The sequence below is a fragment of the Staurois parvus genome, unplaced genomic scaffold, assembly GCF_062004578.1.
Source record: "Staurois parvus isolate SC_StPar_1 unplaced genomic scaffold, SC_StPar_1.0 ptg000048l, whole genome shotgun sequence".
Classification (NCBI taxonomy): domain Eukaryota; kingdom Metazoa; phylum Chordata; class Amphibia; order Anura; family Ranidae; genus Staurois; species Staurois parvus.
Genome location: NW_028317844.1, coordinates 15647469 through 15672543, shown reverse-complemented (window position 1 = coordinate 15672543; position 25075 = coordinate 15647469). Strand labels below are relative to the sequence as shown.

The 25075-nt window shown below is 38.3% G+C and overlaps 1 long non-coding RNA gene across 5 annotated transcripts in view; it reads right to left on the bottom strand.

Moving 5' to 3' along the window:
- The window catches only part of LOC149470365 (uncharacterized), a 102361-nt gene that overhangs the window by 71104 nt on the left and 6182 nt on the right, over positions 1–25075 (bottom strand). The window contains exon 1 of one of the 5 annotated variants that reach the window (XR_016309143.1): positions 8307–8445. The exons of the other annotated variants lie outside the window; for them this stretch is intronic. This is a non-coding gene — a long non-coding RNA (uncharacterized LOC149470365). Of the gene's footprint in view, positions 1–8306; positions 8446–25075 lie in introns of those variants that run through there. 5 annotated transcript variants of the gene reach the window in all.

Genomic DNA, 25075 nt, shown 5'->3' with positions numbered 1-25075 from the left:
AACTACAGGTGTCTAAAATCAAGCACCTAGGCATGCAAACTGGTTCTACAAACATTTGTGAACAAATGGGTCACTCTCAGGGGCTCAGTGAATTCAAATGTGGTACCGTGATAGGTTGCCAGCTGTGCAATAAGTCCATCTGTGAAATTTCCTTGCTACTAAATATTCCACAGTCGACTGTTAGTGATATTATAACAAAGCAGAACCAACTGGGAACAACAGCAACTCAGCCAACAAAGTGGTAGGCCACGTAAAATGACAGAGTGGAGTCAGCGCATGCTGAAGCGCAAAGTGCGCAGAAGTCGCCAACTGTCTGCAGAGTCAATAGTTAAAGATCTTCAAACTTCATGTAGCCTTCAGATTAGCACAACAACAATGCATAGAGAGCTTCATGGAATGGGTTTCCATGGACATGCAGCTGCATCCAAGCCTTACATCACTAAGTACAATGCAAAGTGTTGGATGCAGTGGTGTAAAACACCACTAGAGCAGTGAAGACCTGTTCTCTGGAGTGACTAATCACACTTCTCTGTCTGGCAATCTGATGGACGTGTCTGGCTTTGGCAGTTTCCAAGAGAACAGTACTTGCATGACTGCATTGTGCCAAGTGTAAAGTTTTGTGGGGGGGGATTATGGTGTGGGGTTGTTTTTCAGGGGTTGGGCTTGGATCCTTAGTTCCAGTGATGGGAACTCTTAATGCATCAGCATACCAAGACGTTTTGGACAATTTCATGCTCCCAGCTTTGTGGGAACAGTTTGGGGATGGCCTCTTCCTGTTCCAACATGACTGTGCCCCAGTGCACAAAGCAAGGTCCATATAGACATGGATGAGATGGTTCGGGGTGGAGGAACTTGACTGGCCTGCACAGAGTCCTGACCTCAACCCAACAGAACACCTTTGGGATGAATAAGAGCAGAGACTGCGATCCAGGCCTTCTAGTCCGACATCAATGCCTGCCCTCACAAATGTACTTCTGGAAGAATGGTCAAACATTCCCATAGACACACTCCTAAACCTTGTGGACAGCCTTCCCAGAAGAGATGAAGCTGTTATAGCTGCAAAGGGAGGGCCAACTCAATATTAAACCCTACAGACTACGACTGGGATACCATCAAAGTTCATGTGTGGGTAAAGGTAGGCTTCCCAATACTTTTGGCAATATAGTGTATCTTCAGCCATAACCCACTTGCAAACCACAACGTACATATGTGTATTACAGTCAGCAAGTGGATAACTAAGGTCTGACACCCAAGTCATGTTTGTTTTTTGTTAAAGAGGATCTTTTACGTTTATGCGTGATTGTGAAGCTCTCACTATTGGTACAGTAAGGAGTCTTTTGTAGGACTGTGGCATATGTGTTCTGTGTGTATTGCAAGTAGTCTTAGACATGTTTCTTTAGACTATGCACAATATCCATTGCAATTTACCACACCCACCCTTTGCCAAGGTGCAAGAGCACTGTAGGTATTCATTTTTCAAGGCTCCAGGTGCTGAGGTTAGGGTTATGTCTGTAAAATTCTTGCTTGTGGTACAGTGATGAAGGCATGCTCTGTGGGTAATGAAGGATTGTAGTATATGGGTGCTATATTTACAGTGAGTAGTTTTTATTTTTCCACTTCACGCCAGCTGTACGCAGATATACGTCCTCTCAGCAGTTGGGTTTTAACGCAGAGCGGCCGTATATATGTGTCCCTAAGCAAAGTGGGAAGGGGTTAATCATACCTCTGTTAAGCCCCTCCAACCAGGGCAATAGGAGATCATGGGGCCCCCTGTGTCCCTGCCCACGCTCAAGCCACACTCACACAAAACCCCACCTATATATTGCACTGCCCACAATACACACATTTGTCACAGAATTTTTCCACACTATGCTCAAAATAAATGTTTAATAAGTTAAGAAAATAAAGTAAAATAAACTTTCATTAAAGAAAGACCATCAGACTGTCTGTCACTCACTACAGGTGTGTGCAAGTATTCAAGGTGTGCTAGATCATCATTACGGTGTACAATGCAAGATGTCATATAGAAAATGATAGAGGTATATGTATAGACTTCTCACCTTCCAAATAATACCCCTTTGCAAATAGCACCAGATCCCTCTCATAGATAATGCCAGACCCTCCTGAACACCCCTTCACAAATACAACTAGGCCCCCTTAATCCCCTTCACAAATGTTCTCCCCCTCCAATCCCAGATAATATCAGATTCCTGTATCCACAGTCCCAGATAACACCAGACTTCCTGTATTCTCCTACTAGAAGATAATATAAAAACCCATGTAGCCCCTATTATTAGATAACACCAGATTAGTAGACCCCCTAATCCCAGATAACACCAGAACTGATGTATCATCTACTCTTATATAACACCAGACTGTATCCCCCACTGATAGATAACATCAGCCCCTCTAAACGTCCACTCCTAGATAACACCAGACTCCTTGCATCCATCCACTCCTATATAACACCAGAACCACTATACCACCCACTCCTAGGTAACACCAGACCCCCCCCCTACTCCTAGATAACACCAGATCCACTATAACCCCCACTCCTAGATAACACCAAAACCACAATACCCCCACTCCTAGATAACACCAGACCTCCTATGCCCCCCCACTCCTAGTTAACACCCAAACCACTATACCCCCCACTCCTAGGTAACACCAGACCCCCTGTATTCCCCCACTCCTAGATAACACCAGACCCCCTATACTCCCCTCTCCTAGATAACACCAGATCCTCCTATACCCACCACTCTTATATAACACCAGATCCCTTATACCCCCCCCCCCCTCTCTTAGATAACACCAAAACACTATACCCCCCCCTTCACACACACACACAAACACACACACACACACCTAGGTAACACCAAAACCACTACAGTATATCCCCCATTCCTAGGTAACACCAAAACCACTAAACCTCCCCACTCCTAGATAATACAAGACCCCCACCCCCACATCCCTCACTCCTAGATAACCCCAGTCCATTATACCCCCCACCAAACCCCCTGTACTCTGCCTCTGATCTCCATTGGTGCCTGGGTCAGCTGGGATCTCCTTCCCAGTGCAAGACTCTGGCTGATCTCTTCTCCAGAGTTGGTGGTTGGCATTGGGGGCCTCAAGGGCCTGAAATGCTCCATCAGCTGCTGGTTTGGTACGCAGCCCCACCTTCCTGATTATGAAGCTGATCACTGAGTCTCAGCTTAGCTTGCTCATGACTGATCATAAGGGTTACAGGTGGTGGGGATCACATCATTCTGCCCTCCTGGGAGGCTTGGCAGGTGCGGTAACGTCTAGGTTGTCATTAGTAACTGGGCCACTGTCACCTAGCAACTGCCACCCCATTTGTTCTCCCACCTCCACCCCCGAATGGTCAGTCCATCCCTGGAGCTGATATAAGGTGACTCTGATCTCCTGGGGGGTCTGTATAGGGGGGTGCTGCTGACTGCTAATTTAATGGTTGGTCACCAACCATTAGATCTGCAGTCAGCCCCCCTCCTTAGAGACTCCCATTAGCTCACAGTTCCCTTATATCAGCTCTCCTCATCCTTAGAGACATCCAGAGATCAGAAAGACACCCCCCCTTATGTCAGCACCCCCTGTCCTCTTTAAGACCTCAAGTTATACTGCCTTTCCAGTGAGATTTAGGAGCAAGGAAGTGTGAAAGTTGGAGTTGGGGGGCAGAGCTGGGAGGAGGATCAGCTCTACAGCTACTTTCCTCCCCTACGCAGTGTTTGTACACTGGCAAAAGCATGTAATGATTTCCTATGACACCGGCAGTCCTAGCTACCAATTACTAATAAAGAGATTGAGCTGAAGAGCCAGAGATATGAAGGCAGAGAGTACAGGCAAGCGGAGCTGACAGGAATCCTCACTGGGTTGAGGATGCTTACCTCACTGAGTGGAGCGCATTACTGGCATTGTTCAGGCACTGGCTTGATCCCCAGGAGCCTCTCATGGGGTCCCCTACTGGCACCAGGCCCTCCGGCAGTGCCCGAGAACCCAATGGGTCAATCCACCCCTGCTTCCAACACAAAGCAATTAGGCCATGCACACCATACACCACAACACAATATACACTCTGAAATATTGCTTTCCTCAGGGTTCCCTTGGTCTATCACAATGCTAATTAAGCCTCTTTTGCCAGCAGATGAGAAATAGTACTATCCCATCAGTCAACAAGATTTCTCCAAATGTTTACCTAAAGATTCAGAGTCAGAATAACCAGAATAATCCGCAAGCCAGGAATACTCACATTTAAGCATGTGCAATAGAAAACAAAGATGTGTATGCATACACTTGGGTTGTAATGTTTGCTTAGAATCAGGGGTGGACTGACAACTCATGGAGCCCCCGGGCAATAGGGGATCATGGGGCCCCTGTGTCCTTGCCCACACCCAAAAAAGCCTATGAAAAAGCCAATGAAAGGTACCAGGGGCATCTCATGGGGCCCCCTACTGACCCCGGGCCCTCGGGCAGTGCCCGAGTGCTCAAATGGTCAGTCCGCCCCTGCTTAGAACATTTTTAGATTAGCTGGCTGCAAACCCAATATAATGATAATGATATGCATAATGATAATATTGTTTACGTTTACATTATTTCAATGCTTACATACAACAGCAGCAACCCAGTATGATCGACTTCCAATAAAAAAAAAGGGTTTTTTTAGGTGGTTTTTGCAAAGGCAACAGGTTTTTATGTAGCAGTAAAAGCAGATTTGAGCAGCAGGAGTATCAGACACATTAGATCTTAAATCTACCAGAAGGTATATACTTGGAAAGAAATAAAGCTAAAGCCATCAACTTCATGTAAATTGTCAAACAGTGGAAAAACAAGTTTCATAGCACTGTGGCCAGTTCGGCTGTTGAACGATTTTTAAAATGTTTTGCATGCATTTAAAAACCTGCATTTTTGGCCATATAATTATTTAAAAACCCAGAACATTATGTGTTTTCTGAAACAGAGGACCTGTAGAATAAAAAGAGAGTAGTTGTAATATTTTGTGTTGCACAATATTTGTGCAACTGTTTATCAGGAAAAAAATGCAATGAAAAGAATTTCAGTATAAACATTTACAATACCATGCCCATTTTTTACAGTTAACTAAGAGCTGTTGTGCTAAAATGTGTGCTCTCACTCTGACTAGACATGTGCAATTAATTTAGTTGCTAATTGAAAATCAGTCAAATTTTTCTTTATTTGGAGATCTGGATGTATCATAATAGTAACAAATTTCAATGAATCTGAAATAAATTATAACTAAAACAACAAATTCATTTGTATTCATTAATTTTGTTCATTTGCGACTTTAGAGGGTTTTGTAAGTTCAATAATATGAGTCACGCTCTGTATTGTTATGATGGGCCAAAGCCAGAAAACATCGAAGCCATAAGCAAGTCACATTGAAGTTGCAAGCAAGTTTCATCAAAGTCACAAGCAAGTCACCAAAATAACAACATAATGAATGAACCCGAATCTTCCTAAATGACTTCCGAAAATACAAATTTATTTGGAACAATGAATATATAAAACAAATCTGAATAAACAAAACAAATTCCAAAAACAAATAATTCTAACCCAATGAATATGACAAAACAAAAGTAATCTGAAATGAAACTAAACAAACTCTCTGAATCTGTCTCTAACTCTGACATTCGCAGAAATACCACATGTACGGCTCAATTGTTGTTCACATGGTCACCCAGTGCACACATTTGCATTTGTAAATGTGTGCAGAGCAACAGACATTTATGTTTAATTGTTTTTCTAATAAATGTTATTATACTTTTGTTGAGTTTAGTTTTTTTTTTTTACTTTATTGCTATCACTAGGGGGTTAACAAACCCCCATATTATAGCACTGGGCAGGTGACAGATACATCTTTATTCTTTATTAAGTCATCATCACATCTGCTTTATTCACTGCAGATGTTCTCCTCTCACTCACCATCCTGAAGCCCTCCAATGTGGTCCAAGGCTACAGAGAAGTGTGGGAGAGTCCAGGAACCATAGAGGAGCAGGTGCGGCGGCCAGGGGATCTGAACTGTTTGCACTGTAAAAGTGATCTGGCAGCTATATAGCTGCCTGGATCACTTTTACTTTACAAACATGAGTTGGCTGAACAAAACAAGCACAAGCTTAGGGCTGCTACTGCATCCATGAGGGTGTGCTTAACACTTCACTCTCTGGATGGACATACAAAGAGCTGAAGTTGATAAAATCACAAACCCATATTCCAGAGATGAGGCAGTTGTTATTCTGAAATAAAAATGACAGTGCCATCTAGCAGAGACAATAGCCAAACATACAGCACGGTAGCTGGAGAGTATGTGAACAGTTTGATTGGGCACTGGACAGCAAAGTATGAGAGATGAGCCATTTATCATCAAGAATTAACAATTAAAGTGTGTTATTTCAAAGACAGAAGCTAGAAATATTGTATAGAACCATTGCAGATTATTTAAGCAGTTTTTCTTGGCCACTGCTTTTATTTTAAAGGGATAGATGAGTTTTTATTGTGAAAAATGACAGTTTATTATATCTGAGTCAAAAGTCAGAAATATTGCACTGACGTGTTTACTTCAGCATTTTTCTTAAACTGCCAATAAAGATTGAGAGACCAGTGTCATTTCAGACATACAGCCATAAACACTGTTCATATCTGCACACTATGTAAAGTAACCTTTATTTATTAAATAAAATCTACTTTTTCAGAGCCCAGAGTCAGAAAAAATGTCCAGAATAATTATAAGTATGTTACTGTTTTTTGCTGAGAAGCAGGGAGCAGGCAGATTTGCTCTGGAAATAAAAATAAATAATTTTCTGAAACAGAAAAATTGTACAGAGTTGATGCTCATTATGTTATCATTTTATTTGGATGCTGTTTCAGAAAGAGAGAAAGAATAGTTAGATTTAATTTGAAAATTAAATTACAGTGTCTATTTCTGAGACAGAAAACAGAAATATAATAAAGATTTGATCTCCAGTTAAGGAAGGAGAAGGCAGGTAGATTGAATCTAGAAATAAAACATTTCCTTGTCATGCAGTAATATTGCACATCTTTTTAATAGGATGCAATGTCAGAGAGGGAGATCAGGCAGATTTCACCTGGAAATAAAAAATAATAGCGCCCTTTTTCTGGAATAGAAGACAGATAATTGTACAGATTCAATGCACAGTACATACTCCTTTTAATAGGATGCAATTTCACAGGGCAAAAACAGGCAGATTTCACCTGGAAATAAAAAAAAAGTATAGTGTCTTTTTTTCTGAGACAGAAGATAGAAGAAAGATTTTGTTAACAAGATGTTACCTTCTTAAAAGGATGCAATTTCAGAGGTAGAAGGTGGGCAAATGTATTTGAAAATCAAACATTACAATGTCTTTTTGGTGTAAAATAGCAGACAGAAACATTATACCAATTTGATGTACAATATATACTCATTTTAATAGGATGCAATATCAGCGGGCAAGTGCAAGCAGATTTCATCTGTAAATAAAAAAATATTTTTTTTAATTGTTATCTGAGACAGATGACAGAAAAATTATAGAGATTTGATGACAGCATGTTATCTTTTTAATAGGATTCAATTTTAGAAGAACAGAGCAGGAAAATTTCCTCTGTAAATAAAAAAATATAGTTTTCTATTTTATTTTATTATCAGGAAAGTAACATTTTTTTCAGAACCATTAAAAACCAAAAGGCCAAAAAAATCGTACATATTTGATGCACATTTTGTACTCCTTTTATTTAAAAAGTAATTTCAGAGAGAGAGCAGGCAGATTTCAACTATAAATGAAAAAATGACAGTGCATTTTTTTGTAAAACAGAAAACAGAACAATTCCACAGATTTGACACACAGTAGATCTCTCTCTCTGTATATATATATATATATATATATATATATATATATATATATATATAATATATATATGTACATTGTTCAGCATAAATGAGAATACCACAACAGATTTGTCAGAAAAACTTTCCTTTCAGAATCAACATTTTTATGGGACACTATACTACAAAATACTCCCACAAATGTGGACCATTGATTGCAAACAAGTTTTGTTAATTTGCACACACAAAAAGGTATTTTTTTTAACAAGTTCATTCAAGACCATGTTGCAAAAAGCAATACACCCCAATGAAAGTCGTAGGAACAAAGCTAAATTTTAGACAACAAAATCCTAATTAACAACAATTCAACTACAGGTGAGTCTAAATATTCATTAAACAGGTGTCCAGCAGACAGTTGATTATAAAAGGGTGTTACTTAACAAAGAAAACCCCTTACCATTTGATGCTGTCAGCAATGGAACCACATGGAAGAGAAATGTCACAAGGCCTGAGAAAGAAAATAATTTCTTTACACAAGAAAGGTGAGAGCTACAAGAAGATCAGCAAAGCCTTACTTATCAGTAAGAATACTCTAGGAAAAGCAATGCAAAAATTTAACAAAAGGTGGAACTGCAACCATCTCAGAAAGACATCCATGCTGTCCACAGAAGTTAACATCTCCACAGGAGCATCTTCTGATGAGAAATGTTGAAGAAAATCACCATGCAACTTCACTACAGTTAGCTAAACAAGTAGAAAGCCAAATTGGGGTGATTGTTTCCCATGACACAATATGGTGTACACTGCAGAGGAATTGCATGCATGAGTGTCATCCACGAAGGAAACCTCTCCTAAAGCCCATGCACAAAAATTCCTGCCTACAATTTGCCAGGGCCCATGCTGAAAAAGAAGAAGACTACTGGAACTTTGTACTCTGGAGTGATGAGACCAAGATAAATGTTTTTGGAACTGATGGCTTCAAAACTGTATGGCGTTGGTGTTGGCATTGTGTGGAGTACAAAGGAAAATGTATGGTGCCTACAGTGAAACATGGTGGTGCCAGTATCCTTCTGTGGGGCTGCATGAGTGCTGATTGTGTCGGGGAGCTGCATTTCATTGATCGTATCATGAATTCACAGATGTACTGCTCTATATTGAAAGAGAAGATGCTACCATCACTTTGTACTCTTGGTCATCATGCACTTTTCCAACATGACAATGATCCAAAACACACATCTAAGGCCACTGTTTCATTTCTGAAGAAGAACAGGGTGAAAGGTATTCAGTGGCAAAGTATGTCTCCAGATCTGTACCCAATCGAACACCAATGGGGAATTCTGAAGAGTCAAGTTGAGCATCACTCTCCATCCAGCATCCAGGCTCTAAAAGAGGTAGTTCTTGAAGAATGGAAAAAGATGTTGCAATATGTCACCAACTTGTTCATTCCATGCCTAGAAGACTTGGTGCTGTCCTTACAAATAATGGAGGTCATAGAAAATACTATATGTAGTAGTTGTTGTTGTGGGGTGTATTCATTTTTGCATCAATTCATTTGAGTAAAACTGAAGATTTTGTAATCTAAGTTATATTATTAACCTTACTTTCATGTAACGAGCTAAACAAATGTTCTATAATGTTCAGTTTTGTCAAAATTATGGAAATTGTTCTTGAGTTCATTGATATATTGATTACAATCTTACTTTTCAAAAGGGGTGTACTCATTAATGTTAAGCACTATATATATATATATATATATATATATATATATATATATATATATACATATATATATTTATTTATTTATTTATTTAATAGGATGCAATTAGAGGCAGGCAAATTTCATCTGGAAATTTGGAAATAAAAGATTATAATTTATGTTTTCTGAGACAAAAGACCAAAATATTGCAAGTATTTTATTCACAGGATATTTTCCTTTTAATTTGGTGACATTTCAGAGGGATAGAACAGGCAGGTTTAATTTGGAAAAAAAAACATAGTATCCTTTTCTTCTGAGACAGAAGACAGAAAAAAGGGGTAGATTTGATGCACAGTATGTTATCCTTTTAATAGGTTGCAATTTCAGAAGGATGGAGCAGGTAGATTTCATTTGGAATTAAAACATTAAAGTGCCCTTTTTCTGAAACACAAATTGTACAGATTTCACATATAGTAGGTAATCGTTTCTTGGTAAGATATCATTTAAGAGGGCCAGTCTAAGAATGTTTTATCAAGTAAGGGTATAGTGTACTTTTTCAATACCAAAAGCCAGAAAATCATAGAGATTTGATAGACAGAAATATTCTTTATTGATGAACAGTTTTTAAGCCTTTTTTATGTGACATTTCAGAGGGGAAGGTCAGGCATTTTATAATGAAGGAATCATTGTTAGGCTACACTATCTAAAAGAGACTATAGTTACAAAAATTCTTGAATGAAGCAGTGTACTGAAATTGGCTTAAAAATGGAGCCAAACAGCATGATTTGGTCTGCATCAAACCAGGAAAAAACTGAGGAGCTGTATGAAGAAACATTAAATGTTGCACCTTTTTTGTAATGCAAACATTATTGATCAACACAAGATTGACCCTGCAGAAAAAATTAACAATTTGTCCTACAAAACAAGTTTTTACAACTTAGAAACAGCCTCAGAAAAATGAAATGTGGCATATTGAGAGTGTGGACCACTGGACAACAGCTCTATAATGTTTATCCTAAAGGGTGAATAACTGGTAATGGTCCCCTACTCTCGATAGCCTAAATCCTGGGCTCCTTTCACAGGCACTACAGCATGAATGAACCCATTCGCATCAAATTTCTCGAGGCAGAGGAACCCAACTCTTTGGGGTTACTGAGGACAACAGTGTCATCTACTATCTCCTCTCGCCCACAAAAAACTCCCATAATTTGACGGAGGGTTGGAACCCTGGAAGCCTGCTCCATGTCCTCCTCCTCATTAACACTGACTTCACAACCCTCCTCCTCTTGTGCCTGGTGCTGCCTCACAGTGACATGGTAAAGAAGGTCCTGAGACAGCAGAATATCCTTCATACAGTGTGTGCTTGAGCATGGATCATGTCACTGATCATCAACTCATTGTGGCACACCATTATGGTTGTTTCTTCAACCATTGACAAAATGGCACATACATCCGGTAGGTTGCGCCACAGACATGGTGAAAAAAACCCGATCCTTTGAGCCACTAAAGCATGGACAAAGTGGAGTTCCAGCTTGTGGGTGTATTGAGTTTTAGGTGGTTTACAGGCAGGTTGAGTTGCCGCTGAGTTTAAGCCAACCAAACTAGGTATGACTGCCTGACATGCGTACACATTCTTCTGGCCTGTCTTATCAGATCACGTAAGTCAGAGTACTTAACTAGGAACCACTGAATCACCAGAACCAAAACCAGAAAACGCACCTGTGTAAATATTCTCTGCCAAATGACAGACAGAAGGATAGTGCCATTTTCACACATTACCTTTCCTAGCACAAGTGATGTTGTGCCTCTCCCTTACTTTCCTCCTTTTCTATCTCTGGCACCAAGGTATAGTCTGAGAGTTCATCATTCCCACCCTCCTCATTGTTGGATCCACCTTGGCAGTAAGCTACAGCTGCAGAAAATTAATTTCCTGTTGTCCCTTCCCTCTATAATCCTGATGCTCCCCTCCTAAACCATAGATGCAATTAATTGCTGTGCAGCATCCTACAGTAAGTGACTGAAACTATGCTGAAATAATTCAGCTGATTCATCTATGTCAGTTTGTGGGGCAACACCAGGATTACATGTGAATGAAGAAGAAGGATGGGGCACATTTTGAGCTGCTGATGACATTGCACTACTTTATGTCTGGGATGATTAGAACTTGGCTATCAACTCCACCACCTCTTTCCAATGTTCTGGGTGTATAACAGGCCCATTGCCAGAAAACAAAGTAGATGTTTTATGTCTTGTCTCTCGAAGATGTGACCCAACCACCATTTTGCCCTGTGGCCTCCTAGTAATGGATCATTCCCCAATTTATTAATAGCCATGGCAATAAGTAGATGAGATGTTTTATTGGAAAAAAATATTTCAGTAGTTTGCTGCTAACAGTGGGCAACTATTTCTGTGTCAACAAGTTCATGCTGCTGTCAACTCTGAAAACAAACACAAATTAAAGAGCCTGAAAAAATTAGGCCACTAATATTGCTCGACAGCATTATGGCTGCACATTTTAGGAAGTACTCTTTATTGCCTTCTGAAGTTAGATTCACAGTTAGCACCTGCATGTACCTTAAGCCACAGTTTAAAAGCATTGCATTCAAAATAATTCTGATTTCACAGGCATTATTCAACTATGCCCAATGGCATGCTGCATTTGTATCATGCTATTAACCATACAGATAAGGCCACTTAAATAAAGTGAGCACATGACAACCGCATGATGCATTTTATATGAAGATTATTAAAATTTACATTTCACATACTGTATATCAAATAGAAGAACCTCAGCAATGCCAAATCAGCTAAGAAGGATTTTGGCTACCAGATGTCCTATGGGTGTTTGACATCATTAGGTATTGCAGAGAGAAGGCATTTTTTTAATCAAAGAGCTTGTCCCTGGTACACTTAAAATAAAATCATCTGCATTTATAGCTATATAGATGCTGCCACATACTTTTTAGCTAAAAATTGTAGCCCTACAGGAGACAAATTTTCCCCCTTCTTTTACCCCATGATATGTCCACAAAGACTATCCCCTTTGCTATTTTGTTAATGCTACAGAGAAGAAACGAGGGGTTGCCCTTTGCTTGTCCCACCGTTTGTCGTTCACTGAATCTAAAATTGTCCGGGATCAGGAAGGACGCTATCTTCTGGTGAAAGGCCACATGGGCGGACACCTACTCACTTTTTTGATTTACTACACTCCAAATACCAATCAGGTGGAATTTTTTCATATTTTATTGAGTTCATTGGCCTCGGAATTTGATGGCGATGTTATCTTAGCTGGTGATTCCAATTTAACATTAGATCAGATTTTGGATCGCTCCCGAACTGCCATGCTTCAGCTCCCTTCTAGACAGAGTCGTAAGCTTGTCCAGCTACTATATCATTACGACTTTGTTGATGCCTGGAGAGAAGCTAACCCAACCTCTCGAGATTATTCCCATTACTCTAGGGCTCATAATTGCTACTCTCGTATTGATCGTATACAGTTGTGTTCAAAATAATAGCAGTCAGACATCACTAAGCTGATCAATCACTGTTTTTGGTAGAAATGATATTTCTACATGGCAAATAATTTACTAGCAGGTGTAGTAGAGTAATAGAAATCCAACAGACCCAACAGTCATGACATGCATGCTGCTGATTCTGTGTAATTGAATCACTAATTGAAAGGGGCATGTTCATAGAAGAATAGCCAACATGGCAAGGACTCAGCCAACAATCAGCTCCAGGAAGATCAAAGAAGGGCTAAAGTTACCTGTGAGTACTGCTACAATTAGAAGACCCCTATGTGAAGCCAAACTATCTGCAAGAAGCCCCCGCAAAGTCCCACTGTTGAAAAAAAAGACATGTGCTGAAGAGGTTACAATTTGCCAAAGAGCACATTGACTGGCCTAATGAGAAATGACGCAACATTTTGTGGACTGATGAAAGTAAGATTGTTCTTTTTGGGTCTAGTGGCCGGAGACAGTTTGTCAGACGACCCCCAAACACTGAATTCAAGCCACAGTACACTGTGAAGACAGTGAAGCATGGTTGCGCAAGCATCATGATATGGGGATGTTTCTCATACTACGGTGTTGGGCCTATTTATCGCATACCAGGGATCATGTATCAGTTTGAATACATCAGAATACTTGAAGAGGTCATGCTGTCTTATACTAAAGAGGAAATGCCCTTGATATGGGTGTTCCAACAAGACAACGACCCCAAACACACCAGTAAACGTGCAACATCTTGGTTCCAGACCAACAAGATTGACGTTATGGAGTGGCCAGCCCAATCCCCGGATCTTAATTTAATAGAAAACTTGTGGGGTGACATCAAAAATGCAGTTTCTGAGGCAAAACCAAGAAATAGAGAACCGTGGAATGTAGTCCAATCATCCTGGGTTGGAATATCTGTTCACAGGTGCCAGAAGTTGGTTGACTCCATGCAACACAGATGTACAGCAGTTCTCAGAAACAGTGCTTATACAACTAAATATTAATTAAGTGATTCAAAGGAAAGCAAAATCTTCAAACATTTTTCAGTTTATATAGTGAATGTTTTGAGTTTGTAAAGAAGAATACAAACACTTATTTTTTTGAACAGTCTAATATTCACTTTTCTTAAATTTGTTTAGAGGAACAACACAAATTTGATATATTTTTCTTCATGTTTTGATTTGGAATAGAATGTGTAGTGTTCCCAATGCATGTGTGTGTATAGAAATAAAAGCTATTAGAAGGATTTTGAACTTTATTCACTTTTTTCAACATACTGCTATTATTTTGAACACAACTGTATTCCTCGTATATACACACTCACTCCCCAGACTGCTAAAATTCTTTCCACAGCTTGGTCCGATCACGACCCGATTTTTCTAACACTTTTCTCCTGGACCCATGGTAGGACCGGTTCTCATTGGCGCCTTAATTTTGGGCAATGCTTCCTATTGTCAGGATATTTCTTCACATCTACAAATGTACTTTGAAAGCAACAAAGCAGATGATACCAATCCGGCTATTAATTGGGCAGCCCATAAGGCTTCAGTTAGGGGGTTTATTATTCAACTTTCCTCAAGGCTTAAAAAAGCTTGTAACTATAGCGCAAAAAAAAAACGCACAGGCGATCAAATACCACCGAAAGAAAGCTCAATTTGTGGGAAAAAAAAGGATGTAAATTTCATTTATGTATAGTATTGCATGACCGCGCAATTGTCCGTTAAACTAGCGCAGCGCTGTATAGCAAAAAAATGGCGTAAATTGCAGTATCTATACCATAGTTTGTAGACGCTATAACTTTCACACAAAGCAATCAATATACACTTATTGGGATTTTTTTACCAAAATCATGTAGCAGAATACATTTTAGCCTAAATTTATTTATATATTGAGTTTACTATATATTTTTTATAGCTGAAAGTAAAAAATATTGTTTTTCTTCAAACTGTTTTGTGAAAAAAAGGACGTAAATTTTGTTTGGGTGCAGCATTGCATGACCGCGCAATTATCAGTTGAATTAGTGCAGCGCCGAGTAGCAAAAAGAGGCCTGGTCATTAAGGGGGGTAAATCCTCTGGAGGTCAAGTGGTTAATATGAGCTCTTTATTCTACTCCTTCAGCTCAGATCTCCATTTGTGGATACAAATCAGCTTCTCTGTCTATTGAGCATGGTATGACCCTGTGGGGCTGTCCCCTTTCCCCCTTACTTTTTGCTTTGGAAATGAAACCACTTGCTATAGCTATCCGCTCTGATCCCACTATTTATGGCATCCACTGTGGCCAACGAAATCATAAATGTGCCTTAGTTTCTGATGATGTTCTCATGTATATATCTAACCCTTGAACATCATTACCTAGTCTCCTCCACCTGTTTCATCATTTCTCTATGGCTCTCACCCCTCTAGACATCTCCTGTGGGGCTACTGGGAGGATGAAAGGTTGATTATCCACTATCTATGCGTCCCTTGTTGATCCACTTAGCAAGCTATGTTATATGATTCAATGGGAAAGGGATTTAAATAGCTTACTAGACTTAGACACTTGGCGGACTATGGCCAATACCCTATCTAAAATTTCGATTAATACTACTCTTATCGAATCCAATTATAAAACACGTCTTCACTGGTATCTAGTTCCAACACGTCTTGCTAAAATGTACCCATCCGTGTCACCCAATTGCTTTCGACACTGAGGACAGGAGGGCACTATGCTCCATATATGGTGGAACTGTCCGATGGTTTATAGATTTTGGATCCGACTGTTTAATTTTCTTTATTCGGTAACGGGAATCAATATTCGTATAACATCTGAAGTACAGTTGCAACAAAAAGTATGTGAACCCCTTGGGATTACGTGGAGTTTTGCATGAATTGGGCATAAAATGTGCTCTGAACGTCATCTAAGTCACAACAATAGAAGAACACAGTCTGCTGAACATAATACTACACAAACATTAGATGTTGCCATGGTTTAATTGCACATAACATGTAAACATTCACAGTGCAGGGAGGAAAAAGTATGTGAACCTTTGGACTTAATAACTGGTTGACCCTCCTTTGGCAGCAATAACCTCAACCAAACGTTTCCTGTAGTTGTAGATCAGACCTGCACAACAATCTGGTATAATTTTGGACCACTCCTCTTCACAAAACTGTTTCAGTGTAGCAATATTCTTGGGATATCTGGTGTGAATCGCTCTCTTAAGGTCATGCCACAGCATTTCAATCGGGTTGAGGTCAGGACTCTGACTGGGCCACTCCAGAAGGCGTATTCTGTGCTGTTGCAGCCATTGTTTTGTTGAATTACTTGTATGCTTTGGGTCATTGTCCTGTTGCATCACCCATCCTCTGCGGAGCTTCAGTTGGCGGACAGATGGTCGTACGTTTTCCTGCAAAATGTCTTGATAAACTCTGGAATTCATTTTCCCATCAATGACAACAATCCGTCCAGGCCCTGAGGCAGCAAAGCAGCCCCAACCCATGATGCTCCCTCCGCCATGTTTTACAGTGGGGATGAGGTTTTGATGTTGGTGTGCTGTGCCTTTTTTTCTCCACACATAGTGTTGTGTGTTCTTCCCAAACAATTCAATCTTGGTTTCATCTGTCCACAGTATATTTTGCCAGTAGTGCTGTGGAACATCCAGATGCTCTTTTGCAAACTTCAAACGTGCTGCAATATTCTTTTTGGACAGCAATGGCTTCCTCCGTGGTGTCCTCCCATGTACTCCATTCTTGTTTAATGTTTTCCTTATTGTAGATGTGTCAACAAAAATGTTAGCATGTGTCAGAGATTTCTGTAGGTCTTTAGATGACACTCTGGGATTCTTCTTTACCTCATGCAGCATTCTGCACTGTGCTCTTGCAGTCATTTTACAGGATGACCACGCCTAGGGAGAGTAGCAACAGTGCTAAACTTTCTCCATTTGTAGACAGTCTGTCTTACCGTGGAGATATGAACATCAAGGCTTTTGGAGATACTTTTGTAACCCTTTCCAGCTTCATGCAAGTCAACAATTCTTGATCGTAGGTCTTCTGAGAGCCCTTTTCTGCGAGGCATGGTTCACATCAGACAGTGCTTCTTGAAACTAGTAAACCCAAAACAGGTGTGTGTTTTTTAAGGGCAGGACAGCTGTCAGCAACACATCCAATATCATCACACTGATTGGAGTCAAGGTTGGCTCACTCCTGGCTCCAATTAGCTCTGGGAGAAGTCATTAAGCTAGGGCCTCACATACTTTTTCCTCCCTGCACTGTGAATGTTTACATGTTATATGCAATTAAACCATGGCAACATCTAATGTTTGTGTAGTATTATGTTCAGCAGACTGTGTTCTTCTATTGTTGTGACTTAGATGACGTTCAGAGCACATTTTATGCCCAATTCATGAAACTCTACGTAATCCCAAGGGGTTCACATACTTTTTCTTGCAACTGTAGCCCTATTTCATCTATTGCCCACTGATATTCCTAAGAAATCGGTTAAATTAATTCTTTATATTTTGTTAGCACCACGAATTACAATAGCTAGATGTTGGAGACAGTCATCTATTCCGCTAGATTGGGTCAAACAAAAACTCAATTGGATTATGTGAAATTATAAATTTACGAGTATTGTTAATAATAATACTTCTAAATTTGAGGTTACATGGGAGCCATGGATTAGGTATATCTCTATCATTTAATGAAACTTAGGCTGACCCTCTCTCTTCCTTTTTCCTCTTCTTCTTTCCTCTCGCCCCCCCCCCCCCTTTTTTTCTTTTTTTTTCTTTTCCCTTCTGTTATTTTCTTGATTTTTTTTTTTTTACTTGACCGTTGTTATCTAATTTTTTTTTTCTGGTCTCCTTATTTTGTTAAATGGTAATATGAAACTGCCCATGTTTACTGACTAAAGGAATATTTGCTTCCATATGGGGGTTGTATTTTCCTGTTTACAACATCACTGATTGATACCTCTTATGTACCTATATATTCATGAACCTGTTTATGCGCCTCAACTCACCATGTAGGTGGGCAATGTTTCTCTGTTCTTGTTATTGTATCTCACTTTTTCAATAAAAATATTGAAATATAAAAATAAAAAAAAATGTTTCTAAGTATAGATTATACTTAGGAACATTTTTTTTATTTTAAAGGCATTAATACATTTGATAATAGTATGTGTAAATAATAATCCTATCTATGAAAAAAAACTATGGTTTCTCTTTAAGAGAAAACCAACCTTATAGAACCTTAAATCATACTTAAAAGTGAATTAAAGTACCCTAAAATGGCACACAAAATAGATAGTTGTAATGAAAAGAGAAAGTGTGAATCTAACCACAAGAGGGACTAGCCAGCATGGAGCTAGCTATGGAGAGTCCCTGCTCTCTTGATAGTTCTGTCACTATCTGGCATGCAACAGCCCACAGCCAAACCAAAATAACAGAAATGATCTCTCTACTTGAAGTATAAGGGTTACAATAAGAGATGTATCTTAAAAGGGTATTGCAGCTGCAAAATTGTCACCTTTGTAGCAATATAGTAGACAGCAATGAGTTATATATAACACATAAATAGCTATATCACATACGAGAATACACACGGCCACCTGTCAACTGGCTGCTCTATCAAAAGATGTTGTCAGGATTTTCCAAGCAAGACTTTGTTTTTTTTCTTTCTTGCATTCTTCTCCTTTTTTTTGCCATGTCTTTACCATCAGAAATACTACCTAAGGCTAGCATCCTAATACGCAAACACACATTTAAATAAAAAATATTATTAGTGTCATACCCACCATTATTTTATATTGTGTATGTGTATGTGTGTGCTTTATGCAGATATAGAGAGAGAGAGAGAGAGAGAGAGAGAGAGAGAGAGAGAGAGAGACTGTATAGAAAGATATTAAGGCAAATGGGTGGAGATAGAATTTTCAAATTAACTGTGTGTGAGTGTATGTGTATGCTTTTTGCATATATATATATATATATATATATAGATAGATATTAAGGCACATGGGTGGAGACAGACTTTTCAAATTAACTTTGAATCCTGCAGTCTCTGGTACAGTTCATTAAGGACTAATTATGTAGGAAGGTCTACTACTATTATTATTATTATTTTATACTATATTGCTTAAAATGTGACCATACCTGATAACTGCTATAGATTTGAGGCCTTACTTTATCAGGTAAGTCTGAAATGGCACAATGAGAGTTGTACAAATTACACATAGTGTATTATTTATTAGCTTATAGGATCTCACCTACAGGAATATACAAAACACTATATGCTTCCTCCCTTGTGCTGGCATATGTTAAATGTCCCTATTAAAATCTATGGCAGTGGTCCAGTTTATACACCAGGGTGGTATAAGCAGAGGACAGCAGGACTGCACTGCCTGCATTACCTCGCAATCCACACAGGAACCAGGAGATATAACAAGACGAGCCTGTTGTTCTCTGGGCTCAAAACACAAGAAAAACAGAGCAGGAAATCCCTCTCTGAATTTTAATACAGAAATCTGAAAATGCAAATGGAAATTGTTTGATGTATGAGGAGACGTTATCTAATTAGGGCGTAAGAAATTTAATCTTTCCAGCAGGCAGGTCATATAATTAATGTTAATTTAACGCTCAGATTCTCAGCCATTAATTTTTATTCTCTTAACTGTAGTTTGGCAGGGGCCCCTGGTCCTCAGCAATGGTTTTCACTTGATGTAAGAGCACACTCGGTCTTTTAGAGTGAATTATTGCAGACCTCCTCGTCTAAATAACAAGATCACATCATGTATGCATTATTAAGCCTTGTAATTGAATGGTCGATAGTTTGCATATCAGACTATTAAAATAATATGTTTTCCTTTTCTTTTAACACGTAATGTTAAAGCCTCTGCGAATATTTGGTGATTCTGATAATTATCAACAAATTACTACAAATGTTCTCTTCATTACATTGATTTCTTTCAAGCAGTTTTTTTTTCTAAGTGTGAATATCATTATCCATTTCCTCTTTTCTTATGAACTGATTAACTTTTAAAGAACATCATATGTTATCAGAGAAAAGAATACTTTGAGGGTGGCTGCTTTATTATTAATGCAGTGTGTTACAAGAACTGCTGAGATGTAGACAGACTATCGTTTAAATGTATTGCTCTCCTGATATAGCATGTACACTCAATATAAATCATTGAGGTGCTGTAAGCAGGGCGCCCCATCTGTAGCATTGTTCTTTCACTATATCATTTGTAGTCTCATAAGGCTGTGGTAACAGGATGGGCCCTACAAAAAAGTAGCTAAGTTGGCGTACATACATCTGCAGCTAGGGAATGGCAATTGTTGTCATTCTGGAGTAGAGGATGAAGGGAGTTTTAGTATTAGACCAACTGAAGAAGTAGCAGTTAAACCATGGGTTATGCCAAACCATAATATTCTTTTAGGCTAATTTAAAGGTAAATATTTAAAAATGTATAATTTAAAATGTAAAAATTCTTAGCAATGCATTTAAATATTTTAAAAAATATGTTTCAGTGTATAGTTTGCAAATATATGTTAATGGGGCAGCCATATTTGCTGGTTACATACGCAAGCTATACTTTCTGCTTTGCAACACTAAACGGTGGTTGTGCTTTACTGCTCCTTCTCACCACGCATTTACAAAGAAATCCATGAAACGTTGCTTTGGCAAGCAAAAATCAGCCATACTACTGCCAGTCACATACTGCGCATGCAACAGCCTCCCATTCTGTATGTTTTTTGGAATCCAGGTGCTTCCCTTGTGTTTATTTAGACATGTATAAGTCTGTTCAACTTGTACTTTATGCAGGTATGAATAGTCAAAAAAATCATGTACCTGCATTCGAAATCAATTTTAAACAGAGCTGCACCACAATATAACTGCGTGAAGTGCACATCTTAACATCTTTTCTCACCTAGGTTATTGTTGGAGTGGAGTGTACTGCACTGCGGTTGATCTGAAGTTTGATGAATGAATTATGATTTTGCACAGTTACACTTCTGTTCGGTTTCAGAACATTCACGATGGCTTTAGTAAATCAGCCTCCATGACTCAAACAACTCACTGAAAACAATTAATTCCTTCTTTGGCTGATATATCAATAGCACAGGTAGTGAGATTTAAGTGAGCCACTAAGAGCTACCAATGGTAGATAATTTATAAATTCCTCTCTCATCAAAAATGAATTTAAAGTAAACACTGTGATAACTCAAAATACTGTATATGCTCAATCAAAATATATTATACATTCACTTTAATGAGATGAAGTATGACAGATTCCCATTACTTCACCCTTAGCTGTTCATGTTGGTGTATATTACCTACACACCACCAAATATAATAGTTGTGATAATAGACTTTTGGTGATGATAAACCAACAAAGTCATCACATCACAGACATTATGATTTCTAACTGATCTTACAAATGATAGCTACACTTTTCACTTTAGTATACCCAATAGCCTTAGATATAAACATTCTGGATATTATTTTCAAAGGAGAATTTTTAAATTGATCCACTAAACCTTCATTTGAGTCAGACACCTATTCAGGTTTAGAAAAGGTTCTATATTGGGTTGGTTCACACTATAGAAACGCAGTCCAGATGCGTTCCGGATGCGTTTTCGCATGCACATTTTTACGCATTCCAGTGCATTTTTGATTCATTTTTTAAGCTTTCCAGTGCATTGTTTATGCATTCCAGTTCATTTTTTCCCCTCTCTTTTTCTTCAATTAAAATAGGGACATGAGCGTTCCAGTGCATTTTGGTGCTTTCCAATGCATTCCGGTACATTTTTTATGTGTTTTACCACGTTCCAGTGCAGTTCTGTGCAGAAAAAATGCAGCATGTTCTACTTTTTTTTCTCCAACGCACTCACAGTGGAACTGCAAGCACTGATGGGAACTATGACATTGACAACCATATAATCAACTTTCTGTGCATTTTGGATGCAGAAAAAAAGCAACTGAAATGCATTATGTGTGAACTGGCCCTAAAGCAACACACCTTTTCCTGTCTCTGGCATAAAAACTACTGTTTTAGCCATTTACACAATATATGCTTGTCTAAGATATTGTCAGCATAGTTATAATTTCTAACTAGACTGGATCTAGTATATGAATGTTTTATGAGCAGGGTAGGAACACTAGATTGTAAGCTTCAAGGGCAAACATTGATGTGAATGGTTCTCCAAACATTGCATAAAATGTACTAAATAGAACAGTAAGATAAAAAAATGTATTCCAATGTGTATATATATACTTATAAAGCTCAGTTCGACCTCTTGAAAATTAAGTTACCTAGGGTATCCACATCCACATATCCACATCCACATATCCACACTATGTGAATTTTTAAGCCATGACCTTGGCAGACAGGTAATTTGGTCACCAAGGGCTAACTGATGAAGCCAAATGGCTATATGGGTTCTCAGAAGCAAAAGAAAATACACTGCCTACATTAGAAACACAGCAAAGCATTAGTTCTTGGATAAGAATAAAGCAAGTAATAGATAATGAACTGTGGAGGAATGTATAAGCATAGCCCCACCTCTATTATTTCTTTAAACAATTTGTATATTACCATGCACACATAATGCCTGAATGTGCACGGTGATATCAAGAGAGCTGCAGATTAGTCAGCTCCAACATATACATTAATTGGGGGGAACTGACAGCAATAGGCCAATCCAACCTGCAGTTACCTAGAGAATCAAAGAAAGTCACACAGTATAAAAAAAAAAAAAAAAAAAAAAACAGCTATGAATAAATCTACTCCAATTTCATCTCTCTCTAAATATTTTGTAATGCTCCATTTTGAAATATTTAGACATATACTGCATCACAAATGACATTAAGTTGATAATATTGGAATATCAAATCATACTACCAACAACATAATTCAAAGCTATTGTGACACAATTATATATAGTCTCTGTAACGCTAAACTAGCAATATGCAATATGTTATGGTAGGCGAGCTTAAAATAAGAGATTAGTGACTGCAACCAATATGCAAAATATATTTGGAGACAACGTTGCCCTTTGTTTTAAAATGTAAAGTTTACCTATTTCCTTCCAACTTACAAGCAGACTTTATCTCAAATCAATGCAAGGCTTATAGCATTAATATCAACAGCTCAAAACACATCACCCTTGTGATTTGTGATTTAAAGGAATCTTTATGATTCATATATACATTTCAAGACAATCATATATGACTACCAAAGCATGAGATACAGATGCCTCTGAAATTACAGCAATGAAAAATGGTAGTGGTGAACACATTCAAAGTAACTTTAGGAACTTTAGTTAAAATCCTCCGTTTATTTGTCTTATGGGAATAAATATCCTGTCACTGAATCACCTGGAAAGTGGGCAATTTAAAAACTGATACATATATGCATAGGAAATATGTTTTAATACCGGTTAAGAGCTATGATACGCATCAGTCATTTATACCCATTTTGTTTAGACTTTTTTTTTCTCTCTCACTCTCTTCCATTGAAATGTGTTTTATATATGCCTTGGGGAAAAGCAAGTAGCAAGTGTTACCATAGGCCTGTCATAAATGTATCCCTTATACTGTAGTCTTAGCTGTTTCATTAGAGAAGCCAGCTGCTTCTTTTGCTTCTTTGTGCAGTAGGGATTTTTTTAAAGCAATCAAATGTGAAGCCTGGGCCTCAGTTTTGTCCCTTTGGCCCTTAAAGTTGAACACCCATTCAGAAGCTGGGTTTAGGCACCAAATCAGCCTCCTTGTCTTCTAAGAACAGGACTGGAGACATGCACTGAGTGTGTGACATTGAATGGCTCATACAGGGAAGGTTAAAAGGGGAAGGGTGGGGGAGACCACAACATTCACTCTCCACAATAGTTACATTAAATGCGTCCAGTGATATGCATTACAAAGAGACACCTTCATTTTCATTGAAAAACCGACTAAAGCCTCAACCCCATTCCTTCACCAATCCAGAGTTAGTGAACCAAAAATGGATATACGATACATACAAAACTAATGGAAACTTCTGTAAAAAAAAAAAACACACTTTATTCCTCGCAGTTCAATCTATCTGTTTTTCAGCACATCCACGGAACAAAACAAATGTTTTAACTACCCCCACCAGCCAGGATATTCACAGAGACCCTGGCAGCTGCCATTATTGGCAAACATAGTGACATATTTTTGATGGGTGCATAAACTTTTTATTTCATTATGGTGTTTTGTTAAACAAAGTAATTGTGTTGTATGATGACTAAAATTACATCAAGTAAATATTGAAATGTCTACATATTAAAATGTTTATACACATAGGAAGTAAGCGTCGTGCATTTAATAGGAAAGTCATTAGTTGTCTATATTCCTTCTATAACATAGTTAATTGTTTTGTGATGTTAGCAAATGTTTGAAAACTATACATATATACGTTTTAAATATAGGTTTGAAAATATACACATATATTTAAATAAACATGATGAAGCTACATGATCACATCAGAAAATGATATAAGGAGCAGATTGTATGCATTATAGCAGAGACAGTTTGAGTTGTTATTAAAGCAGTATTATTTGTCAACTTAAGCATCTAACAATTTAACTTATGTGAGAATATCTGAAAGAGAGACAAAGGTCATCCCCTGAGATGTAGGCTGAATGGTCTGGAGGGTGCACTGCAGACATGAAAAGAACAAATCCAATGACCTAATGGTGTACACAATCAACATGTGTGCCCTATCATATTATGATTTATAGCAGCATGGATGTGCTTTGGTTATTTTAACCCAGACTAGGAGTTTTAAATTAGTTTAGAAAAAAATACACATATAAAAACAAATGCATATACAGACAATGCCATTATGTTGAATAATTTGTTACCAATAGCATATGCATTGTATTTATATTGTAACTGGAAATGTGCTAATAGTTTTAAATAATTTAAGATAGATAGATAGATAGATAGATAGATAGATAGATAGATAGATAGATAGATAATACATTGATGATAGATAGATAGATAGATAGATAGATAGATAGATAGATAGATAGATAGATA